Source organism: Rattus norvegicus, chromosome 6 (assembly GCF_021556685.1).
Source record: "Rattus norvegicus strain SHRSP/BbbUtx chromosome 6, alternate assembly SHRSP_T2T, whole genome shotgun sequence".
Classification (NCBI taxonomy): Eukaryota; Metazoa; Chordata; class Mammalia; order Rodentia; family Muridae; genus Rattus; species Rattus norvegicus.
The window spans coordinates 76,218,169-76,238,073 of record NC_141539.1 but is presented as its reverse complement, the minus strand read 5'-3'; the positions used below and the strand labels follow the sequence as shown (position 1 = coordinate 76,238,073).

The window sequence follows — 19,905 nt, the reverse complement described above, 5'->3', positions numbered from 1 at the left end:
AAGAAATTGCCTAAAATGAGAAAGAAAGTTGACAAAAATTCATACGTCTCAGTGAAATTTTTAACAGTTTAGTGGTGTAGAACGTATTGAAATTTCCCTTCAAGGGTGAAGGATAGGTTGATGTTTCTGGCTGCTTCTACAATCACACATAATAGGTCTCTTTGGATTATAAAGACAGCACATTCCTAGATTTGGTAAATTGTTTAGCCTAATTACTATGGAGATGAAAACCTTAGTTTTGAGTGGGGCTAGAACAAAAATGTCTCTGGAGTAGGTCCTGGCTAGTACAGAAGTTACTTTGCCACCAAGGCCATCTGCTAAGTAGATGCCATGGTGCTTGAGACATCAGTGGCTTGCAGAGATGCTGTTCGAGGCATTTGTAGGCCCTCGTGGGTGAGTCACAGCACAGAGCCTACAGATTGCCTTGGCATTCTCTGTGGATTACTATCTATCCTCTGAGAAGCCGCTTTAGGTTGATTGAGGGCCTTAGATACTAGAGACTTAATGACTTACCATGGGCCATACTACCCAAGCTTCTCCTCATGAACGGTGTCGTCCAACTCATCGAGCCATAAGGCTCAGGACAATTACTTAACAGCACTCCATCACTGGGTTTTGATTTCTGGCGTTATGATAACATACGAGAACCAAAAGTAACTTCAGAAAGAAAGGTTCATTTGTTTTACAGGTTGTGAGTCATCACCAAGGAAAGTCAAAGCAGGAACTTGGAGCAGAATGAGAAGAGACCATAAGGAGTGTTGCTTACTGGGTTTCTCATCTGCTTTTCTTATACAGCCCAATCCTACCTGCCAAGGGATGGCATTGCCCACAGAGGGCTGGGCCCATCTGTATTGATTGGTGACCAAGAAAATTCCCCCCCACAGGATTGGCCACAGGCCAGTATGATGGATATAATTCTTAAATGAGGTTCCCTTGTCCCAGGTATGTCAAGTTGGCAAGCAAGCTACCACAGTCATCGCATGGGGGTGTACTTACGGCATTGATCTTGAGAGGCGCTTGAAGGTACACCCTCATGTGAACCTAAACTCATACTTCCCTTTCAAGCAGAGAAAAACACCGAGAAGTTTGCCTTTGTGCTGTCACTGTCTTGGAAGTAACATGAATGGGAAGACGCTACTCAGAGTTGAGGGATGAGATAGCTAGACTGTCTTCTCTGAATAGACAGAGGAATCACAGTCATTTGTGCTTCTTGTGAATGCTCACGAAAGGGTGATCTCCGAAAAGGGATGTTTTAATAGTGGCTACAGTAACACTTCTTATGTGGCACGAGTTTATCTTTTCCCTCAAAGAGGGACCAAGTAATCAGAGGGACTGCATGGGATCAGCAACATGGACTTGTACTCTCCAAGGTTAATCTGGACGTAGCTAATGTTGAGCATCTGACTGGCTACAGCAGAGACTGAAACTGAATCTTTAATATGCACTGTTCCCATGGAAAGGCCAATGCTTCTTACTGGAATCAGTACTTACTGTGGTTATGGATATGTAGACTAAATACAATGTCTCAGAAAGCTATCATCCACAAGCTTACCAAGGGCTTCATTCACCACTGTGCATTCCTCACGGTATTGCTTCTGATCAAGGAACTTCATAGCAAATGATCTATGCCCACAGTAGCATGGCCATGTGGCACCCTAACATTCTCCAGGGTAATAGAAGGGCAAAACAGCCTTCAGGAATTCTTCCACAGCATGGGCTAGCCAATACTTCAGGACTGTAGCAGTGTCCTTCAACGGGCTACTAAATGCAGTGAGTTGGAACAAAATATATAACATTCCTTCGAACACAGCACTCATATTCCTAGCATAGGTAAGACAAAACAGAAGACATCACTCAACTTTGGCCCCAGAGAGCCACTAGGAAACGTTTGTTTCTAGTCATCCTTATGACTGTAGGTTCTGCTGGTCTAGAGCTTTTGGGTTTTAATGAGAATGATCCTACCGATGTGTTACTATTCCTCCAGAATAGCAATTATGAGTAGCATCTGGACAGTTTGGAGTCTTCATTCTTTTAGTAAACAGGCAAAGAAGAAGGATTCCTGACTGGCTGGGGGTTGGTACTATACAAAGGTGTTCAAGAACAGTATGTTAGGAAGTCCTTTAGAGTGTTTCTGCATAATACTGCTATAAAAATAAATGTTTGTGTCCTCCTAGATCAGTATGTTCTAAGCTGTATTCCCTAATACGGAAGCATTTTGAAGTGGTGTTTTTCAAAGAAAATGAATCTGTTAGGGTTGGATTCTTGTGGAATCGGTGACCTTACATGGGAGATGATCTCACTTTCTGCTTTGAGATCATACAAGAAGTTGCTCATTTACAAATCAGGAAGAATGGACCCAAACTAGCCAGCCTCTCTCTTCAACTGTGACAAATCTTCTGTTGTCTAAGCCACCTGACTTATGATACTTTGTTTAGAAGCTTTAGAACTACCATTCTCTGGAACCAGTCAATGGATAGAAAATGGCAGTGGAATCACAGTTCCATCCCTTCAGATATGAAGGAATGGGTTACCTCACTCACCTCACCAGGCAAGTCCCACATTCAGCTAACATGCTGGTTGCAGACAGGAAAAAAAAGGACCAGGGAAACGGTGGAAGAAAGGAGTTATAAATCTCACCATGGCTATGTGATGATTTGTAGAAATAAGAACAGTGAGTATTATGGGCAGTTCTTTTGTATTTTGTTTTAAACATTTTATACAAAACCTTTTGGTTTCTCCCTTTCCTATCCTCACATCACCCAACAGAGTTTTATTAATCACAGTTAACTTTATATCATGCTATTTAAGCTATAGAAGATCAAAGAGGACAGTGAAAATCACCAATGGCCTTTTTTACTTCTTTGAGATGGAAGTTTGCGCTTTGGATATACACGGAATCATTGTACCATGTCATACAGAGTGTGGCTTTGTCCCTGTCTGTGGGGATTTAAGTGTGACCTAAGGAAAGGGCATGGGTGGATGCTACAATGGTAGCTGAGCTGGCCAGTTTTACACATCAGCTCCATCTACTCATCTAGGTGTTTCCTTGCAGGCATTTTATAGATATTAGCTACACAAGTTGGCTTTAAGTAAAGAAGATTAGCATCAATAATTTCAGTGGGTCCGACTGCGATCTCTCTGTCTCTCTGGGACAGAGAAAGTCTGGTGAGTGGCCTCCAAAGTCCAGGGTTGATAAGTTGATAACTTGTCTTTCCTCTCTCTCTCTCTCTCTCTCTCTCTCTCTCTCTCTCTCTCTCTCACACACACACACACACACACACACACACACACACACACACACAGACACATACACACACGCCACCTTTTTCCCTTAGGACTTCACCTGATACATTCCTAACTTCTCTCATGAAAGCAAAGGATGTCAAAGACCAGTATTTCCCATAAACATAAAAATTCATACTAAAAATTTAAGAACAATAATACATTCATGAACTGGAATAAAAGTTAGTGAAGTACTTGGAAATCGGTCATTGAAATTCATTACTTTAGCACAATAAAACAGAGAAGCCATATTATTGTCTCGATGGAATAGAATCAACAAATTCTATATTTGTGTGTGCTAAAAATTGTCAGTAAATGAAAACTAGAGGAACTCTCCTGAGTACATTAAAGAATATCTGTGAAAACTACAACAAACATTACACTTAGCACCAAAATACTGGCTGCTCCCTGGCTGGGGATGAGACTTAGGCAAGGATGTATATCTTACTGTTTCCAGTTGTCACTGAACGTCGAGGCCATAACCAGTGCAATAAAGCAAGGAAAGAAATAAGTATCATGAATGTATTTTTTTATAAAAGGTAAAACTGTCCTTCTTTATATACAGCATGCTTGCTGTATGTGTTGAGTCAGAGCTCTACTATTTAATATTCTCATGATTTGAGACTAAATATGTTTTATAGTAAGCCTACACTATAAAACGATGACGTCGAGACTGGGATGAAATAATACATGTGTGCCCGGCATTGTGTGGGGCTCAAAATGTATCAGTGTTCATAGTAATGGTAAGCTAAATGATTCTACCTTACCCGGAGTTTATATATCTATTGATTTGCAAAAACATTCTTATTACACATTTTATTTATGAATTTTATATTTATGTTCATGAAGAATATTGGTTTGTGATTTTTTTTCCCTGCTTGTGTTTTGTAAAGTTTTAGTTTCAGAGTCTTCTGGTCTTACAAAAGGAATTGGACTACATCAGCCAACATTACATCAGAGAAAGAACTCTAAGACATATGTTGCAAATGTGCTTGTTTGTAGGTCGGTTTTTATGGGCATAATATATATTTTAATCTCCTTTAATCCATCAGCCAACGTTTAGGTCAGTTCTACCTTTGGGCTCATTTCATGAGAAACTGAGACAGAGAGGTCCAGCAATGTGCATTGTGACCCACTGCTCACAATTGGCTAGATCCGAGTATCATTGTTTGGCCCCTGTGTCCAAGCGTCTTCCTGCTTCCTAGCCATGCACCAAATCAGCTTCCAACTAACCTCGGCAGGCTGTGTTTATTCCTTGTGTACAGATAAAATTAGTTAGTCACAAGCACTTACTCTAACTGTCCAAATTAACACTGCACATGTATCAAATGGACCCAAACTGTTGCTGAAGGCAGGGGAAGTGGGAGGCGGGAGATCTCTCTTCATTCCAAGTGATGTGGATCAACGCCAGCCTCCAAGATTCTTCTTGGAGATAAATCAGGGCCGGTACTAAATGGAGTCTCACCATATTCAGTGTCTAATTTTTGCTGGGAATAAAGGACACAGCAGCTAAAACATGACCTGTACTGGAGCCTGTACAAAGTCACTCTGCATTACTTAACTGCTACATATTGGCCCAGAAATATTTCATTAACTACACACTTGCTGTAGATTCTATCTAGTTACCATAGAAACTTTGAAGGAAAAGCTTGTTTTTAACCCTTGGACTAGGTTCGCTACTCAGCTCTATAGCTCTATTTAAAGCCGCCCTTGTTATTTTAAACTCTTCCCTTTCTGCTTGCTTGTTTTCTTCTCCTGCTAGACAGCTCAGTCAAATTCACTCACGACCTTCAAACCACCACTTACGTGATTTTCAAGGCACAGTTCCTGAAGATGAAGATCTCCTTTAATCCATGGGCTATAGCCCATGGCGCTTTTGTGTGTTTATCTGCGGAATAGACTTCAGCTACCACAGAGTTTTTTGTTTTTGTTTTTGTTTTTTTAAAGTTGAAGTTTCACTTCATCAAAAATAAAAACGAACTGTCTTGTTTCTATTCTCTCTTCAAATGACTTCCCATCCAGCCAGGTCTTCACGGAAGGCTTCACGGGTCCCCACCCTACTCCTCAGACATCTCGTAAGTAAGAAGTGTCTGCTTTCTAGAAGCTCTGAGCCTTCCTGCCCTCCCACCAGCCCTTTCCTCCAGGAGTTGCCAAGTACAGCACTAAGCTTTGCTGGCCTCTGCAGCTTCCCTTCCCTGGGGTGTACATATCTCAGAGCACTTTAGAGCCAGTGGACCCCCAGGAAGTGAACTCCTGCCTCCCTCCCTACTAGCGCCCTCTGTTCTCCTGCCTGATGTCCATTTGGCCCACATGGAAATTCCCATCTGGTTGTAATTGACTTTGTACTGCAGGAGAGAGGTGGGTGTTGGACAACTGGGTTGCATTTATTAGGGTCATTCAGGGCCTGGCCTTGTACTAGTTTGGAGGGAAGGTTGAAGACCAGATGTTGATCAATTCCAGAGGCTAACAAGTATAACCTGGGAGAGTTTAGAAGATTATTTTGAGGGTTTTTGATTTTGGTCATAGAAGGAGTAGAGGTCAGATACCACAGCTGAGGGCAACTCCACGTGAACGACATGCTTCCCCTCAAGGCACATCCGGTCTTCCGGAGAGAAAGGAGAGGTAGAACCTCTGAGTCCAGGGCATACCTGCCATCCAGCTCACTTAACCCCTCAAAGTGAGGATACAACTTTGGTATAATTACCCACCGAGGAGCCTGAAGGAAGCAGGCAGGCACACACTGCGGGAGTGCTGCCCATTCGTGGGGGCCTTCATTGTACAACCTCTGCACTGGGGAGCTCCAGAGAAAAGCCGATGGCTCCCGTCAACATGGGTGAAAAGGGAACCACCGCACACAGCTCTGTTCTGTGGTTATCATCAAACCACTGTGATACACCAAATCAGGTGGTGTCTGCCTGCAAGGAAACTCAAAGGTAACCACTGTGGCCAACACCGTGGCTCCAGGATCTAGGTAAGTCCTGCAAGCGGTGATCCTGCAAGCGGTGATGACTATGGGCTTAAGTGCATCCTGGGTTATTCTGATTCATGGACTCCTCTCCCTCATTTGTGCCTCTAGTGCTCTCATCTGACCACACCGACGACGACGTCAGCACAGACGAGATGCCTGTGAACTAAATTTCAGATTTATTTTCCCTATCAGTTATGGATTTCTTTTTAAAGCAATGTCTTTGTAAATCTATACTTTCTATCCAATAAAAAGAACCTCTAAACTTTTAATTTAGGGGAAGGGGAAGGGAGCACTTGCCTAGCTTACACCAAGTCCTGGGTTTGACTCCCAGCTCTGCTAAAGTATATGATATGGTGGGTTTGGGTATTTGAAGAGTTAGGCAAATATTACTTCTCTAATTTTGGAATATTTGTATCAGTCTACTCTAAGACATTCTGTAGCCATTAATCTCAACTTCTCACTCTCTTCCCCAATTCCTCAGAAACCAACAACCTGCCTTCTGTTTCTGACCACAAGTGTCTGGACACCACCCAATGGTTTTAGGTATCTCTGTAGAAGAACGCAAAGTCAAATGTGCACCAGGATCACGGTCCTCAGAGAGCATCCCTGCATTTCTCAGGTTCTAGCAAACCCAGCCGTATCCTCCCTTTCGTTGAACAGAACAGATGGCTGAAGCCTTCTCCTGGCCCAGGCTGTGCCTCTGTATTGCCAAACACGCTGATGAGCCCTGTCACTCAGCCCAGAGTCGCTATGAAAACAAATGCGGAAATACCTGGACAGCACCAAAGCAACGCAGGCATTTCCCAGCTCTCCCGCCACATTGCAGCTGCATGGGTGACTCCTGACCCAGTGACCCGTGGTGGAAATGGGTCTGGGCATGCCCGATCACTCCAGGTCAGGACTGGCCTGAGTGGACGGGCAGTGCTAAGAGCAGGCAGCAATGCTGATTTCAGATGAAGTTCCCAGTGTGAGGGGGTGAGGGGCCTGGAGCCTGAGGCCTCGGGGCCAGGGTACAGGCTGTTCAGGAGCTAAGTAGACAGCTAAGCACTTAACATGAGGAACATGGAGAAGCACCAGCGCAGACTATAGGAGTCTGAGGACTGCTGCCACCTCGTTTGGGAGCTGCTGCCCGGAAGTGTTTCTAAAGGCACACGATCTGCTGCAGCACTCTGAACTGAGAATCACTGAGAGCACAACTGGGCGGGTGGAGATCTTCCCACAGCCGCTTAGCCTCTTCAGAAGAGGAAAACGAGAGAAGAAAACATTCGATTTTCCAAGAATACCAATAGCAGCTTCCCTTGGAGGAAACACTTCACGATACAGATATAGTACTTGTTAGCATGCGACTTTTCCAGCCCAGAACATGAGCTTCTGCAAGGAGAGTGTGTGTCATTTCATTTTTATAAACTTGGCATGTAGTAATGACCAGTAAAGCCTTATTTATTGGGTGAAAATTTTCAAGTACCTATTTCTAATATTTTTTCCACAGAACTCTGTAGCATTAAAATACAAGTATCCTTCCTCTGAAAAATCACTGTATTAAGAAGGGCAGTTATAAAGTGCAAATGTGTGCTTTTAAGTATGCTATTCCTATCAGGGAGGACATGGTGCTGTACAATGCATCCATGAGGAAAATCTGTGAGCTGAATAAAGATGTTTAAAGCCATAGAACACCCGATTTAAGACCAGAGAACCAGGCTCTTAACGACAAATACCCAGAATGCATGTGAGCCTTCTCATAACTAGGGAAGATGCTGTCAATCATGCCCCACTGTTTTCCACCCAATCCAGGCTTAACCGTAGACTCATCACCAGCTCTATTTCACAGGACTGTTCCTGGGTGGTTGGTAAGGAAACAAACATAGTAATTTATCAGCCACCAGATCAGACAGGGCCTTGAAAACCCTTGGGTCGTCTTAGGGGGGAAGGGCACTTGAAAGGAGCCCACTGGATTCCTGAGATGCACAGATGTTGTCTGCACGTAGAGTGACTTCATTCTAACTCAAGGACCAGTGTTGGGGCTGGATCTGAGGCACAGACAGGCACAGGTCCTATTTACCAAGAGAGTCAAGGACCCTAGACAAAACGGTTATTTTCAAATCGGAGTGTGGAGGAGCAGGCAGTTAGCTGAGGAGGACATAAATAGTATTCATTTCTTCCCAGCTGGGTGAGTAATTGCATCTTCCCAGGAAACCTGCCTCGGAGACAAGCTGCCTGCTCCTGAGGATGCACTGCCCATGCAGAAGCACAAGTGGATACGATATGATAGTACCAGGCTTCGTCTGCCCCTGTGACGGGCGGCAGGGTAGACTTCAGAACGCGGACTTCCTGTCTGAATTCTGGCAGAGCTGAGTTAGGGAGAGATCTTTTTTCCTCCGACTTCCAAGGGGGACACAACAGAAAATTACCCTCACATGCTGTATAACATCTCAGAAAGCAGCAGGCAACACACAAGATGGCCGGCTCAGAGACTCTCTCACCTAGGGACGCCGCGGCTGCCTTAGTTTGTGTGGGTACACTCTATGATGTTCACAGGAGTTTTGGAAATCTAGCCCTGTGGGTCTCTGAACACGTGACTCAACTCTAAGGCTTGCCCTTTCTTTGGCCTTTTGTGGGAACCTGCAATGTTTACGCCTTTCTTCAGCTTGACTCCTGAGAACACGGGGTTTCAGTTTCTTCTTGGGCAGAGGAATTCAAAGCCAGAGAGGCTCCGTGACTGCTCCTCTGAGGTACAGTGAGCCAGCTGGGATCAGAACACGGGCTCTCTTTGTTCAAGACGCTAATCCCCCTGAACAGTGCTGACTCTCCTAAGCTGTCGGTAGAAAGTCTGCTCCAACCTTGAATGCCTGAGTGCCTAACAGTGACATCATTGTAAGCAGAGCAGCCCTAAAGAGAAGTGGGTAGGCACGGCCATGTGTCTAATTTTTATGGCACTTTGCCTCTAAGAGCTAGAGGTATTTTCTTGCCTTGCAATGAAGGGACGTGATGAATGAAAGTAGATAGTGTTTGTAACATTCTTCCAACCCAGTTTATGGGACATGGGCATAGTGTACACACTGCAGCCTCCGGTTAAGGGAAGAGTGTGAAGGAAACACTCAGACAGTGGGGGTAGGCCCACTGATACCCCCCAGGGACCTACAAGTGGAAGTGTGGGTCACACACTCAAGGCTGTCTTGAGCCTTACTTCAGATGACGTGTATCTGGAAGAGAGCTACAACATTTTGCCGGGAGATCACAATGGCACGCCAGTCTGTTGGGCAATGGGGGTTAAGGTGAGACTAAGAGGAAGCTGAACCATGATAGTGATAACCATTGGGGGATGCCCCAAAGTGCCAGCTGAGCCAGTTGCTTTTCCTGTCTGACTTGGAAAGACCAAGGTTGCCTCAGAGCCCACTCCCACCCTCCTTTCTTCTTCCTGAGCTTGGGACCCTCAGCTGGGCTCAGCCTCTGGCAGCTTCCTTAGCAAAGTCCTACAGCTTGTCAGGAGGTCTGATCCCAAACACTTTTGCTCATGAAAGCAGGCCATCTCTATGAGAATGTCACCAGAGAGATAAATCCTGACCACGAGGCTCCAGGTTCTCCAGATGAGGAGCTGAGCAGGCAAGGCTGGTGCAACGGCCAAAGCACAGTTTTTGGAAAGTGATGACTTTTAAGGTGAAGATTGCTAAGACAGGGAAGAACAGCCATTGGGAGCTAGAGAGACGTCTCAATGGTTGTAAGGACTTTCTGCTCAAAGCAGACCCTGAGTTCAGATCCTAGCATCCACACTGGGTGGCTTACAAATGCCTGTAACTCCAGCTCCAAGGACTCTAATGTCCTCCTCTGGCCTCTGCAGGCATTTGCACATACATATGCATACATCCACAGACACACACACACACACACACACACACACACACACACACACACAAAGACACGCACACCAGTCAGAAAGAAAGAAAGAGAAAGGAAGAAAGAAAGAAAGAAAGAAAGAAAGAAAGAAAGAAAGAAAGAGAGAGAGAGAAAAAGGAAGCAAGCCTTTGCGGAAGCACTGTGAAGGCAGGACTGCAAGGCTGAGGAGATGGCTGCAAAAAGCTAGCATATTAAATAATAATAATAAAGATGGGTATGGTGGTGCAAGACTTTAATTCCAGCACTTGGGGAGGCAGAGGCAGGAGGATCTCTGTGAGTTTGAGGCCAGCCTGGTCTACAGAGCAAGTTCCAAGACAGCCAGGGATGTTACCCAGAGAAACCTTGTCTCAGAAAACAATAACAATAATATCCAACAACAGTAACAAGGACAGCAACATTTTTTTCTATACTTCTTCCAGTGAAGTTCTCTCTCCCTTGTAAAGCACCCGGTCTTGTATTCAGTACAAAAGGGACGCAAAGTTCTCAAGGCAGCAAGAGTTCAGTGACCCTTGACCCACTAATGTTAGTGTTTCATCACTGACAAAATAGAGCTGTCGGTCCATGGCTCCACTGTTTGTAGGAGCGTTTTTCTGAGTCAGTACTTCTTAAAATAAGACCCTGAGTGCACTGGCTCAGGGCATCAGGAAAAGGAAAGGTAGAGAACGTCATCCTCGAAGGACAAGTATGAGGTTGCCTCAGAGCCCACTCCCACCCTCCTTTCCTCATCTCTCAGTGGCCAGGAAGCAGAGAGGATAGAGGTCAGGCTCAGGGACAAGAAATAACCTTGAAAGTCTCCTGTACTCACAGTGACCTATTCCCTTCAAGTGGGCCTAATTACTAATAGCCCATTCAGCTAGGAACCAATGAATGGATCAATCCACCCTTAGGAGGCAGGCCTTGGAGACCAGCTTGAAGACGGTCTCAATCCTAAGTGGAGCTGCTGCCCACTGGACCATGGTGCTGTTAGTAAAGTGAGCTGGTCGCTCATGCTGGGACAGCAGCTGCTTGGGGACTGAGCAGAAAGTCCAAGGGAACCCAGAACTAAGGAAGACAAGGGGATCAGAACAGCAGGAAGAACTTTAAAACAAACAAAACAAAAGATTTATTTATTTTATGTGTATGAGAGCTCACTCTATCTGCATGTACACCTGCATGTAGAAGAAGGCATTAGTTCATACTACAGGTGGTTGTGAGCCCCCAGGTGGCTGTTGGGGATTGAACTCAGGAGCATCTAGAAGAACATACAGTGCTCTTAACCAGCCCTACAGCAGAAAGACCTATGTCCTCAAGGCTTCGGCCTCACCTCCCATCCCCACTGTAGCCACAGTTTCCATGGAACTTGCCAGGGTTGGATGGGGGTGTGGTTGGGGGTGACTTACAGCTGGGGCTTTTAAGGTGGATCTCTAGCAGAGATTATCCTGACGCTTAACCATTTTTCTCCATTCATACCCTAGCCTAGGTCATGCTGACTCATTCTGGGATGCTGACACTGGCTACAATGTATCATTCTTAGGAGAGCCATATCCTTTCCAGCCTTCCCTCTTCCTAAACTGCCTCCAACAGCCTTAAGATCTCTTATTCAAAGCTCTCCCTCGCTCCTGCTAGGGAGTATCTGAAGCTCAGACTTCTTTGTCTGGTTTCCAGAATCTTCTAAATAACCCAGCCCAACTTCTAGCACTCATGGGGGCTGGGGAGGGGGTTCTGGATTCTCCACCTACAGTTCCTCCCTGATCCTCCTCCTCCTCATCCCGGACTCATCTCTGGCTTCACTTCTTATTCCTGGTCCCTGTAAAGCCCTCTTGCTCTTCCTATTCAGTTTCTTCTTTGGGATTGCCTATGGTCTCCAGAGAGTCAGGACAGAGACTAGCATAGGGACAGGGAAGGGTAACAAGTCATACTTGTAGATTTTCTAAGTCAAGGGCGATCCTGAATTGCCATTCACCTACACAACAAATACCTATTGGCTGTCAGGTGTGTGCTGTGGTGTGCGCCAGTGATCAGAATCTGAAAAGGGCAGTCAGAGGAAGCCCTTATGTTGGTGGAAACGAGATAGACAGTTTAACAAGCAGTTCCAGTCCAGGACGGCCCAAGGATACCATGCTAGGGGACAGATAGCATGCTATGAGAGAGCATAATGAAGGCACCTAACAGAGTTGGGGCATAATGGAAGGTTTCTCTGAATTAGTATTTCTTAAAATAAGAAAAGAGTGTCTTAAAATAGCTAGAAGAATTTTAGCATGGCTTGATCATTTGGTAGAAATTTCACCTTAATTTTTCTCCATCCATTTAAATCTTACTTTTATGCTGTAAATAGTTATTAAGTGGTAATGCAGTTGTCTGTGTACACCCATTACCTAGATATAAATGGTATATGACTTAAGGTCATATCTTCCTTAAATAGAAGTCATCAGGAAGAGTGAGTCAGCTAGACCCACAAGCATGGGTATGAAATGAGCAGAGTAAGGTGGATTAGCCAAGTGTACACCAGGAAGACCTGCTCACTTGCTAGAAGGGACCATTGTTGTAGAGATCTCCGTAGAGTTCATGCTGAACCTCCTGACATGTTTGAGGGTTGTGCTGCAAAGGAGCGGAGGGTGGGGAGGAAGAGGGAGAGGAGAGGAAGGGACAAGATACCCCGTGCAGCACATTCCTCCTGGCCACTGCCTCCCTGTACACCATTGCTATTCATAGCACTTCCTTTTCAGCCAAAATGTGGGAACAATCTGACTGCCAAGCTATTATGAATAAAACGAAGAGGCTGTCTCTATACAAATCTGTCCGCGCTCCCTTCCTATTACTGAGAGCCAAAGGGCTGAGGCCCGGCCCAGCTGGGTCTCACACGTGCCGCCATAATCTGGGCAGTACATTCCCCAAATAGAAAGAAGGCGGGGTTTAGAGAACACTCATTTTCCTGAACTAAGAGTCACAGCTCGGGTGTGCTGCTGTTTTATTATGCTGCTTCTGGGTTATTTATTTAATATTGTTTCATTAAAATTTAAAGAACACAACTGGTTCTACAAATAAAACATGAACTGCCAGAGTGCAAAAAATGGATGGTTAAATTCAACAAATACTTGTAAGTTTCTGAAGGAATTGGAATGTGGAGTCTGTCCATCTAGGAGGATAGATAATGTTTGCAACTAAAGACTTTTCTAGTCACGTGGAGACCAGGGAACAGGGAGGCCTCCTGAGCACAACTCAGTGAGTGGTCGCCCGTTAGCCTCTTCCATTAAAGCCTTCAGAGTACAGATCTCAAGACTCCTTTGTCTTGCATGGAGATGGCAAAAGGCTATGAGACACGCTCGCTCAGGGTCTCACTAACTATTGATGGCTTTGGAAACAGGAAGGCCCTGGCTGTGGTATTCAGCCACATTAAATGACCAGTATTATCCACAGCCCTGTGACATGAGTTAATTGTGCTTGCTGGGCTTTGACGCTGGGACCACTGGGGAAGGCTGTGCGTAATTAGGAGCTGGCCTAATGAAAAGGACTTTACTCACACCACATGCCCAGTTTTTGTCCTCAAAGGAGAGTGCCAGTCTGAGAAAGGGTGAGTCTCTAGGGAGATGCGTTTAGAAGGAATTCTGAGGGTGTGTAGTGATCTTGTTACAGCGGCTTTGGGGGTAGAGGAGAGATTCCCAGGCAGAATTTAGGCCAGGACGTTTGCGAGCGATAGACCCAACAGAACTCTGTTGTCACAGCAGCCATACACAGTGAGCCGCAAGCTCTGTGGTGGAGGAATAAGAAGCGTCTTCCTAATAGATTTCTCCTGGTCCAGTGTGAATGGCTTCCAGGCACTTAAAGGACTCAGTGGCTGAATATTTCATCTTCATCTGTGCTCTGCACAGAAAACATGGTAGACAGTGTCGGACTTTCCAGACTTAAGGTGCACCCTCATTCAGGCTGGTTTCAAACCCAGAGGCTCCTTGTAGCACCTTTCCTATAAACATTAATAAATAACTCCCATCACTCTTTAGAAACACAGAATCAGCCTTTTCAATCTCTTGGAGAAGCCTTATGACGAGGAGGTGGGGATTCTAAGCATAGCTCAGACGTGAAGCAAAACCCTCTGGACAGGGGGCCTCTACCTGCTATTATCGTTCCTTAAACCACGAGGCTTCCTTAATTTCTCAATCCTTTATCTTACTTGTTTTCTTTTTGAGACAGAGTCTCTATGTTGTCCAGACTAACCTTCAACCTAAAATCCTCTTGCCTCAGCCTCCAATCTGTTGGAACTATTGGCATGTGCCACCATGCCCAGTTCATGTGTGATTTTTGACTGTTTAAAGGTCCTAGGAATCTGACTGCATTACAAACTCCTCAGGCTCCATCCTGCAATCCTGGTTGTGATTTCCAGTACAATCTTCTGTGCTGCCCACCTTGATCATTCAGCTCCATATCGGTCTGGCCTTGAGTTGTATTCTTAGAGCTCCAAGCAGATATGGTTATGCTAAGACCAATCAGTCATTGAAATTCAACCATGACCGAACACAGAACTTCAGGATTTGAGGGAAATGTGTCCCCTCATCTCCAGTGATGTTTCTCAGAAGTAATGCTATTACTATTTGAAATTCTCCTCCATACTTGGTGACAGTCTATGTAACAGCTGGTGGTAGCTAATTGCCATGAACACCTCCTTCGTGCCTTTCACCCCAGTGCCTTTCCTTCTGGTGTCCCACACTTTTAAAAAAAAGAAGGTTTATTTTACTTTATGCCTGCATGAATATAAGAATACCACATATATGCAGGTGCCCATGGCAAACAGAAGAGAGTGTTTGATGCTCTGGGACTGGAGTTAGAGGTGGGTGTGCTCTTAACCCTGAACCCTCATCCCATATTCTTATTCCCAGTGTAGGCCTCTCAGTTAAAACCACAGCTAGCTGCTTGTAAATCCCTTTCTTGCTAAGCTGTTGAAGTCAGGAGCCCCCTCTTTCCCATCCCTGTATCTCCATCGTCCCCAACAAAGAGCTGAAAAGAAATGGACAAGCCTTCGGACTTCCCACGTCAGCATGTGCTTCTCTCTCTATCAGTCAAGCAAACAAATCTATTTAATAATCCTATGACTCAAAACACATTTCCCCAACCAGCCTGTGAAAATATCATTAAAGAATCTGTTGAACTGAACACCTTCCTCAAGCCTGAAGTTTTCTCCTGACATTTGGGTTTAATATTTCAATAAAAATAAATAGAAATTAACCTAATTTGTGATGATCTCTTTTTAGTCGACCCATGTTACTGTATTTGCCCTCCTACAATTTAGTGAGCTCTGTGTTTGATGGTCTATTCTGTAAGTTTGCTGGAACTAACACGAGGGTCACTAGTGTGTGCTTCCAGAATTTACTTCTGAAATTCCTTGGTAACCCACTCAAGGCTTGTTTCAAGAAGTTCTTCGGTCACAGATTTGAGTCATTTCGTGGTCTGAAAGGAGTTGGTCTGACCTTAGAGGCTTGAATATGTTTAAAATAATGACCTGCTCTCAATATCCATAACCGGGATTCACCCACCTCTTCGGGGCATGTTGCCACGGACGGCTATCAGCTCTCTGGTGACAGACAGACTGGATCCAAGCAGCAGTGTGTCCCTGCCAGGCACTGGCAGAAGTGGATTTACCATGAAGCTAATGAAGCTTCCAGTGCCTTCATTCTGTATTGTTTTTTCTTTCCTTAAAATTTGTCTTCTAAACTGTATAACTTGGATCTGCCCCTGGGCTTTACGGAAGCTCTTGTATTATGCTTCTGCTGGAAATGTTCGTGTGGGAGATGCTATGACCAGCCTACCAAAGCCACAAACGCAAAACATGAGTGTGACCTCGAAGCCTAGCAAGACACTGACACCAACCTTCACCAAGTCACTTGTCCTCCTGTTTTCTTACAACATGGGGATATTACTCCTTATTTCAGAGTTAACTGGATGTTATTCAATGTTGACTGACATTAAGTAGACCCCACCTAAAAGTAATTTGGTAAATAAAAATAAATATTAACTTATGTATATATGTGTGCAGAGAATCACACAGGCAGAATGAGTATTTACTCCATGAAGGAAGTGATCTAATTAACAAGTCCAGGATATAGACGATGAGATTTGCAGCCAGGAGAACTGGCTTCTGAGCACAGGCCAGGAAGCAGCAGAAGGCTGATCACATCCTTTAATCCCTTGGGTCTCAGTCTCCTCATCTGGAAAACAGAGATGGCAACGCCTGCTCACCAAGGTGCCGTGAGAGCCGAGATCCTATATACCAAAATTCTTTGTGAACGTCGGAAGTAATTTACAGATGCAGGGTGTTTCTATCACCCTCAAACTACAAATTTACACTCAACTAACACAAAATGTGTAAATCACAGACTGTACATACCATTGGGAGGCATGAGGGGCAGGAGCCAAACATTTAGCAAACAACTATACAAATATCAAATATCGTCAATTTAAAAAAATAAATACAATATCCTTTTAAAGGAATCCAGGCCACATCTTTTCTGTACACAGTGGCACTAGAGGTTACACTAGGAACCCAGGATCCTCAGACTTGGAAACTTTCCTTGTCAGAAGATACACACGCCTATAGCTCCTTTAATGGGCTCTTTAGTTGACGCCCAACCTCCCACCCTAGAAAATATACCTACATTTCGAAAGTGCTTACATCTGAGGTTCTAATAGTGTCCCATGTTTGCTTCTGACTGGGTGGTATTCCTCCAAACAGAGAAATAACCTTGGAAAACAGACTCAGGTTTCCAGAAGACTTGAGAAATCTTCACGTCCCCTTAGCAATTTCTGAGCACTGAGCTTGCAGGATTAATCTGTTGGGTTGGGAGGCTGTTGCTTGACTTTTCTTAGCTCAGTTGAACAGCAATTTAAACATAGATTCCTCTCCTTACAATCTGTTGTTTTACAAGGAAGGCCTCATTTCACCAAGCCCCATGCACAGTGAAGTTTCTAGGCGCAGCAAAGACAACTGCATTCATTACTTCCAGCCCCAACTTTTGGTTCAGAAAGGAATCCAGTTTCAGCTCATTATCTCCAGAGCTCCAGCTTCATCAGTCTCCATTAGGAGGCATGCTGCCTTTCTGCCAAGAGGCACAGAGAGTGAGCACCCCAATTGCCTGTCATGGGTACTGCCACTCACAGCTACCTCCTTGCCAGGCACCACTCTGGATTTCACTGGACAGACCCCCCACCTTCCTAACTGAAGGACGTCTTCTGTCCTGAAGTGACTCTCTGACATCCTGAGACAGCGGTCATCTCCCTGCTGGCTTGCCTTCGTGTACGCAACTTTTCATTCCTACCACAGAAATCTTTCCATACCTCAAATAAAACCTTGATGCCCGAGTAGGATTGAGCTCGGGTGTTCATCTCACTGCCTGAAGCATCTTCCCGCTGCTGTTAACCCATGGCTTTGAATGAAAAGAAGGAAATGAAGAAATCTGGGTCAACTGTAGGCAGAAGAAGGAAGTCTAGGAAGGAAAACAAGAAAGATGTGGCGGGGTCAGAGGTGATGGCAGTGGCTGGCAGGCAGTGGACAGTGAATTAGGAACCTTCCAGGGAGGGTCGTAGACGTAGGCCTGAGGGCCTGGGACCTGCGCTTAATCACCTTTAAAAGCTGCTCCGTCAGTCCCTACTTCTATGTAAGAAATCAAGAAGATAAAATTAAGTACAGCTATGCTTATAGCCGCGTGGGGTCTCCTCCGACATCCACCCTTATCATTTCTTCCTCTCTAAATTTGCTAAAATAATTTAAAAAAAAAGAAAAGCAAAGCAGATACTGTTTATCGTGAAACAAATCAAAGCTCTGTCAGGAGAAACAGTGTGGGCGTGTGAACAGCAAAAAGGCATGTATACGTCACAGAAGTTCTGCTGACGGGTCCATGGCCCTCGTGCCCCTCAGCTGTAAAACTGCACACTACCATCGAGGGATAGAGTCAGAACTCCAGGGTTCACCAGCGTCCCACTACAGTAGGCACCTTTCTCTCTGCACAGCACACCAGGCCTGCACTGCTAGCAGGCAGCCACTTCTGTTGGGATGGTCTGCTAGTATACCAATGGGGTACCCAGGAACTGCCATGCAGGGGAGGGAGGGAGAGGAAGCTTCTAGCAATTGCTGACTATTTGCTGCTTCAGCTCTTTCTCCAACCCTCAGAGAGAATGACTCTCGGGTGTGGCTACTTCTGTGCTCCAGAATACACTGGATGGTGTTCTCCATACATCTCCAATTTTCCTACATTGTTACTGAAAGAAATGCTTTCTCCTAAGTCACATTCGCCTGGTTCTTCATCTCCCTGGTACCTGCTGGAGAGCCTAGGATGTTCTGGAGATCTGTGAGGTGTGAGAGGGGCATTTCCAAAACCCGGCAGGGAAGATGGGCCCAACATGGGGGGATTGGTAAGGAAGATACATACACACAGGCATATGCATTCTCCTTCGTTTGGTAAGGATTGAACTCCAGGTCTTTCACACATTAGAGGTATAACTAAGGAACAGCTTTTTATTTTATTCCCAAATGTGTTTTCTTTATATTATTCTAACTTTAATAAATGACAAAATAACTTTGACAGGAAATAAAGCCATTGAAAACACAGTTTAAAGAAAATGGCACCATATGAGCCTCTAGTGAAGTGACAGAGAGAAGGGTCAAAGAACAGGGAGAGGCGCTTCCTCTGTGGGCTCGAAATATGACCTCCTGCCCTGAGCCGTGCAGATCAGCCCTGTGGAGGGTTTGGTGTCTCTGTGACTCACTCTCACTGCTGTAAGCACATTTAACCCATGCAACAACTGCTAAGTAGATATCATCGACACTTTCAGTCCCACACTAGGAAACTGAAATACTGTTTGAGACATATAACAACAAAATCTCTCTCCCACTTCCCCTCTCCCTCCCCTGTCCCCCCTCCCCCATAACCCCCACCGCCACGTCTCCTGATAAAGCGCATTGCTGTTGTGAGGATCAAATAATCTGTGAGTGTGAGAGCATTCTGACAGTCCCAAGGCACCAACATGCTCACCACACAGTAACTATTATCCACGGGCCTGGTTGACAGACGCTATCAGGGCTAGGGACTGTTAGGTCTCAAACCCAGAGCAAATGGCTAACTGAGGTGCCTGCTTAACATATCACAGTGGACCTGGCCACCAGGTTCTCCCAGCATCCCTCAGCCCATACCTGTTACAGGGTATGACTAGCATACTCCGCCTTCTACCCTAAACTTCTCCGGCCCAGGGCTGTGCTACCCTTCCCTATATAACTCAGCCATTTTGATTACCTGGTCCTTTTTTCTCTTTTACCCTCCTGACCTCTTGGTCTCCTGGCTCTCTCCCTTTTCTCCTTCTCTCTCCACACATGACTTCAGCTCAGGGAAATGTTCCCTCTGGAGTCTCCTAGATGCCCCTGCCTCTGGCTATGCTCTACCTTGTATCGACAATAACCTTCGGGGCAGTCATGACCTTCCTTTTTTATTGCCTTTTCTCACTCAGGGTACAGCTTTGTTCTAGTCTTTCCTTAGAACTGTTAAAACCAGTGAGGTTATTCTACCAGCCTGGGAAATTGTGACGCATATTTGCTTGGAGTGCACTAGCTCCCTCTGCTTGCAGGCACAGCCGCAGTCTGAATTTGATACCTTTCTTCTACTGCCCTGGCCACACCTGCAGGGCTGGCAGGGAGGCTTCCTGGGGCACCCAGGAAGCCCAGGAGAGGTTCTGTCTTCAGCTACTGCTGAGTTGAATTGTGTCTCCTAAAAAGGAAGGTAAGATCCCAACCCCCACTGCCAGAAATG

At 45.3% G+C, this 19,905-nt stretch overlaps 1 long non-coding RNA gene across 3 annotated transcripts in view; it reads left to right on the top strand.

The window, feature by feature from the left end:
• The window catches only part of LOC134479384 (uncharacterized), a 29,684-nt gene extending 21,984 nt beyond the window's left edge, over positions 1-7,700 (top strand). For 2 of the 3 annotated variants that reach the window (XR_015622411.1, XR_015622413.1), the window contains exons 4-5: positions 5,305-5,357; positions 6,732-7,700. This is a non-coding gene — a long non-coding RNA (uncharacterized LOC134479384). The remainder of the gene's footprint in view (positions 1-5,304; positions 5,358-6,731) is intronic. The other variant, XR_015622412.1, reaches the window with a different exon arrangement.
• The last annotated feature ends 12,205 nt before the right edge of the window (positions 7,701-19,905 follow it).